This window comes from Lepisma saccharinum, chromosome 15 (assembly GCF_977018435.1).
Source record: "Lepisma saccharinum chromosome 15, izLepSacc3.1, whole genome shotgun sequence".
Lineage (NCBI taxonomy): Eukaryota > Metazoa > Arthropoda > Insecta > Zygentoma > Lepismatidae > Lepisma > Lepisma saccharinum.
The window spans coordinates 77320827-77326826 of record NC_139243.1 but is presented as its reverse complement, the minus strand read 5'-3'; the positions used below and the strand labels follow the sequence as shown (position 1 = coordinate 77326826).

At 35.8% G+C, this 6000-nt stretch overlaps 1 long non-coding RNA gene across 1 annotated transcript in view; it reads left to right on the top strand.

Moving 5' to 3' along the window:
- Positions 1–3153: 3153 nt before the first annotated feature.
- LOC145999514 (uncharacterized) overlaps positions 3154–6000 on the top strand; it is a 95114-nt gene continuing 92267 nt past the window's right edge. The window contains exon 1 of the long non-coding RNA XR_014443410.1: positions 3154–3226. This is a non-coding gene — a long non-coding RNA (uncharacterized LOC145999514). The remainder of the gene's footprint in view (positions 3227–6000) is intronic.

Sequence of the window (6000 nt, the reverse complement as noted above, 5' to 3'; positions counted from 1 at the left end):
CAACCTACGATCCTGCATTAGAGGACGATCTGCTAGCCATTTACACTCTGTCCCAGATATCTCTGGAGGAAGCGAACGAAAACAAATCTCTGCGCAAGTAGTGACGCGAGACGGCTCCAATAATGAACACGTGCGAGGGAACGGCATTTCGTTGATTGGGGGGAAGCGATTGCAGTTACCAGAATTCCTAGCAGCGTGTACTGCTTCGCTCTGCCCATTCGATTACCCTCCGTCGCCTGGCTCCAGAGATAAATGAGACAGAGTATAGCCTATCTAGAAATCTATTAATATTTAACTGTAATCTCGAGTTATAAGTAATGAAAGTAATTGAAAATAATCCGTGTAAGCCAGATTCCCAAATATGAGTTTTAAATATGAACTAGGCCTATATACTGCGGAAGTTGTAAGAAAGTACCCCTCTTCGATAGCGGTGATCATTAAACTTCACTTTGCAGGAATATTTACCTAGAAGATTCAGGGCCTGTCGTAGGTGGCTGAGGGTCTGGAGCAAATAATGTCCGAGTTGTCGATTACAAATATGTTCGCATGCATTTACAAGGCTTTAGTTTCACAGCCTTATAGAACAGTTGTAACCAAGGTGTAGGCTTTCAGGCTTACAGAGGGACCGCGAAATGTTACAATATTTTCACTGAAAGGACACTTGCTTCCGAATACAGATTGTGCTTATTTAGTCCTTTTTGCACATGAAATGTTTCTGAATTTGAAATATGTGTTCATTTTTTAACTTAAAGCAAGCATCCTAACTATACTAACTGAGCGTTGCAAGTATTATGTAGGCCTACATTCTGACTTGGGCCCAGCGGAAAAATCTTGAAGCATTAACGGCGCCGCGAAACGAAAAGGAATTTGTGTACCAATTCGGAATCTATGTGGGTCTACATCGGTATGTCGGAGCTGATTTGAAAAATTGTCGTTTCTTCTTCCTCCGAAGCATCCGAAATTTTATTAAAGAAAAAACTTTTCATTATTGTTTTCCTTCAGAGAATGAATTCCTATTCATCATTTGAAAATGTCAATCTCATGGTTAACATTTACTATTATTATTATTCTCAGGATGATGATGATTGTTGTTGTTATTATAATTATTATTATTCATCGTAATTTGTGTAGCATATACGGTACAAAGGTCTCCACTATGCGTAACAATTATTTTTCAAACTGAGGTACACTATTGCTTTATAATTTCTGGATATAGATCTGAATTTCCAAACTAGATTTGATATAATTTCTTGGAGAACAAATATTGCTTTCAGATAATCCTCAGAAATTTGAAGTGCAATTCATCTTTGATCCTACAAGCTTGTATCTTTTTGATCCGGCAGATCTACAAAGTTTTGTAGCATCCACTTGCATAAATGTTAGGAAGTGTCAAATTAAAAGCCATTTTATCCCAATCTAATTCTTGCCTAGAACAACGGAGCCTCCTTAAATATGCCCTTGCTTAGTATGCTAACCACTCGGGTATATGCATTATCCTGAGAATCTCTGCACCAAGGCCACACACAATGGTGGAGAAGGAGAGAACGCGGGGTGGGCGGAGCGTATCAATGTGTTTTCGCTTCAGTCGATGTTCTCCCTCACGCAATCCTATTCCCTGGACAGAATTTGGAGGTCGGTGATTTTGAATACATTGCATATTCGCAATTCTCTTAAACACACAAAGATATGATTGTGTTCCTCTTTTGGATCAATTTACAATAGTAAATATGTAAAGATAAAGAAAGACAGAACTGAAATATCTTTTGAAGATTTTAAGAAAATGCACGGTAATTGCTGCTTCGCGCTGCTGGTCAAATAATCAACAATCCGGCTGTTAAAGATGGGGACAAGAGCCTTGTCGGAGAAAGAAAAAAACTCTTTCCATCTCACTGTTTTATTATATTGATGGGCACTAAACAGGCGCGTTAAATAAAATTCCAGCTTCCGTGGCACAAAAGTTCTCTGTTCACTTCCCTCTTTACTTTCCTTCTCTGCGGTTCAGACTAATTTACATATAAACATGATTTCCTAGAGCAGATTAAAAATACTACACATGATTTATTCATTTCCAATGTGTGATCAACTTATTCTGTGACCACATAGGTTTACCACAACTAGGCTAACGAATAAAATGCTTTTGTCTTAATAACAAGTAATTTGCTGGAGAACCATGTAAGATATAATAGTCCATTTGCATAGGAAATGAATCCGCTGTAGTTGCTTAGAACTTTCGTTGGCTTAGTATTGTTTAATAAGGTAATAAGATTTCTGTACACCAAATTTCCAAGGGCACGTATTAGGAGGGGCAAATGCCCCCCTATGCCCCCGCCTCCGGGGGCGCACGCCTATGCTTTAACTATAACTCCGTTACTTTTCTAACCAAATAACTTGTTGCCTCTACTCAAACGACAGACAACTGGAATAATTTCATTCAATATCTTTCCTTTATATCGGGAGATCCTGAAGTCGGGTTTGTGGGAAGAGAATCACTCGGACTTTCTGGAAACTTATACAAGAAAGAATGAAAGTCTATCAGTTACGGTATTGAATGGGACAATGGTATTGTTAAATGGGAGAGAGAAGAAAATTCACCTTTGTTTCCACTCGAAGTGTAATAGGGGAAAGTCCCGTTATTTGTACCCTGAAAGGCGGCGTACATTGAAATCTTATGTTAGCTTTTAAAAATCTAGTTATTATACTCGCACTTGTAGATATTCTATTTTCGACGACTATACTCTGTCCCAAATATCTCTGGAGCAAGGCCGCGCAAAGCGACAGAGAAGGGGGGAAATCGACTGGGTAGAGCGAAGCTGTGCGCGCTGCTGGAAAGGCTGGTAACTTCAGTCGCTTTCCCCCTTCCACGCAATTTCGTTTCCTTCGTGTGTTCATTGGTGGAACCATCGCGTCACTACTTGAACAGAGATAGTTGGGATAGTGTGTGTTGGTCACTTTGTTGTGAAGAGTATAGTTCTGTTAATTTATTGTTATTTTTTGCTTCCGAAAAATATTGACCGGATGTTTTCACATGTATTTCCTCTTGTGTCGCAACTAAGTAGTGGATTGCGTGTGCATTGATGGTAGAGGGGCCGGGGGGGGGGGGGGGGCATGCACAAAATGGGTGACGTTGCTTTGCGAATTCCACTGCGACAATTTCTCTTGGAACAGACATGTCAATATCACCTCATGAGTTCTGAAGGCTGTTGGGGAACATTAAGAAATCAGCCAGGTAAGTTATGATAATTGCTTAAAGGTGAGAGGAATAGATTGAAAAGTTTCTTCCGCTATTTAGACTTGCAACGAATGAGTGAAATAAGTATTTTATTGCAACGTTACCCACTTGTCTACTATCCGCGCCATAAATCCATAGCATTTACAGTAGTATTTTATTTTAAATAACGCTTGCGAAAACATTAAAAATCTACGTACATCGTCCGATTGTTTAATAATGTGATCATTATCGCATGGAAATAAAGACGGGTCAAAAAACCAGACATTTGTGTTGTAGAAGTTTTTCATTATTTGTGTATTAGAATAATTAAAGTGGAACAAATGTGTATATGAACTGCAATGTTCGGAAGAGTCTTTAAAAAGTTACATAATGAAAATTCCTTTCAATTCGATTTAGTAGGCAATCATTCAATGATGAATTCTCATTTGAACCTGTGAAATTCAACATTGTAGAAAATATGAATATTTTTTTCTTTCGCAATCTCATGAATATACGTAGATATAGGTAATTCTATTGATTAACAAACAAACTTGAAACTCGAACGGGTAAATATTAAATAAAAGAACATAGTTTTTGGCAATGAAATTAGCTCTATTTATATCGATCCAATATTCACATCCAAACCACGCTCTGTCCCTGGTATCTCTGGAGGAAGCGAACGAAAACCAGTCTCTGCGCAAGTAGTGACGCAGACGGCTCCAACGAAAAGCATGTCACAGGAACGGGATTGCGTGAAAGGAAGGAATGGGGAAAGTGACCTACATGCTGGCAAAGGAAGTGGAGAGCGGAGAATACGCCGCAGCAGGGGTTCCCATCCCCTGGCCAATGGCGCATCCCCCCAAAATCATGTCATGCATCCCCCCCAAATCATATCATTCGCGCCCTTAAACCACATCGTAATGCCCACAAAATATTTAATTACGACAGCGTGTCCACCGAAAGTAACTTTTTCCTTAGCTTTACATTTACTGAACATTTATTTATTTATTTATTTATTTATTAACCAGTCGCCTATAACAGAGCGAATGCTCCAATTACAATAGGCATTACAATTTGCAATATACAATATAATTTACATAAATATATAATACATGATATAAACACATCGTAATTATTACCAAAACCTTGGATAAATACGAATACAAAAAGTTATACAAATACAAAAGTTACACAAATACAAAAAATTACATACATATACATATTACAAATTTTGAACAGATGAGAAAACTAAAGGACAGAAGAAACAAAACATAAACAAGTAACAAACTATCAAAGCTTGAGAATAATAAAGAAATTATACGAATACCACTATTTAAATAAGAAACAGGAAAAATCAATACAAAGCAAAAGTTCAAATTTGAATTCGTTTATATGTATACAAATTTAAAAAGCTATAAATTGTATTTGAGACTATAAATATATATATATATATATATATAAGAATTGGATAAGTTTTATTTGTATATTATATCTAATATGTTGTTTAAACTATATAGATAGTTTTTAATATTAAAAGCAAAGTCCAAATCAATTCCATTCGGGGCAATATTATTATGTTTACTTAATAATCGAATGATTGGAGAATTTTGATGGAATTTTGTGTTTGATTTATTGCAGTAAAATGGTTGTCTTACTCTTAATACCTTATAATTGACGTTAAAGTTTATCAACTGTAAAAGATTTTCACACTCAAGTATACCATTGATAAGTTTGTATAGGAATATATGGTCAGCAGTTTCGCGTCTTCGTTGAAGTGTATCACATGAGAATTCATTTAGTAATTTAACATAGGAGATGCGATCTGCATATGAAGATTTCTTGTATTTTTTGTAGTAAATATGTCGTAAAAATTTATTCTGAATTTTTTCAATTTTATTGATATGGCATGAGATGTATGGGTTCCATACCGTACTCCCGTATTCTAATTTTGCTCGTACAAGATTATTAAATAAATGTACTAAAGAGTTGATATTAAATAAATCTCTGGAGTTTCTTAAAACAAAGCCAAGCATTTTATAAGAGTCGTTAACTACTTTTTCAATATGAGTATCAAAGGTGAGTTTGTTGTTTAACCATATTCCTAAATCCTTGGTAATGCTTTTTCTACTTAAAGAATTACTGTTAATTATATATTTGTGAGTGTATCTCATATGTCGTCGAGCAAAAGAAAGTACGAAGCATTTATTGACATTAAAAGAAAGCTTATTTGTTTGTGACCAAACGTAACAATTATTTAAATCGGATTGGAGAGCTAGACAGTCAGTCTCATGATTTACTCTCTTGTATATTTTTACATCATCGGCAAACAATAAGCACTTGGAGTGTTTAATTGTTCGTGGTAAGTCATTAATATATAATAGAAAAAATAAAGGGCCCAAATTTGAACCCTGTGGTACGCCAGAGTGCACAATAAACGGAAAAGAGGTTACCTGATTATATGTTACAAATTGGGTTCGATTACTTAAATAGGAAGCAACTAGTTTTAATAAACTTATGGAAAAGCCAAAGTTTGATAATTTCTGAAGCAAAATTGAGTGGTCTAATTTGTCAAAAGCTTTGGCAAAATCAATATATATTACATCTACTGGGGATCCCTCATTAAATGAGTCAAAAACAAATTGGGTTAATGTGATCAAGTTAGTTGTAGTACTTCTGTTCGGGTAAAACCCATGTTGCTCTGTAGTTATAAATGGTTTGACATGGTTAAATAATTTTTTATAAATAATTTGTTCAAATATCTTAGACGGAGCGGAAATGAGAGATATAGGTCG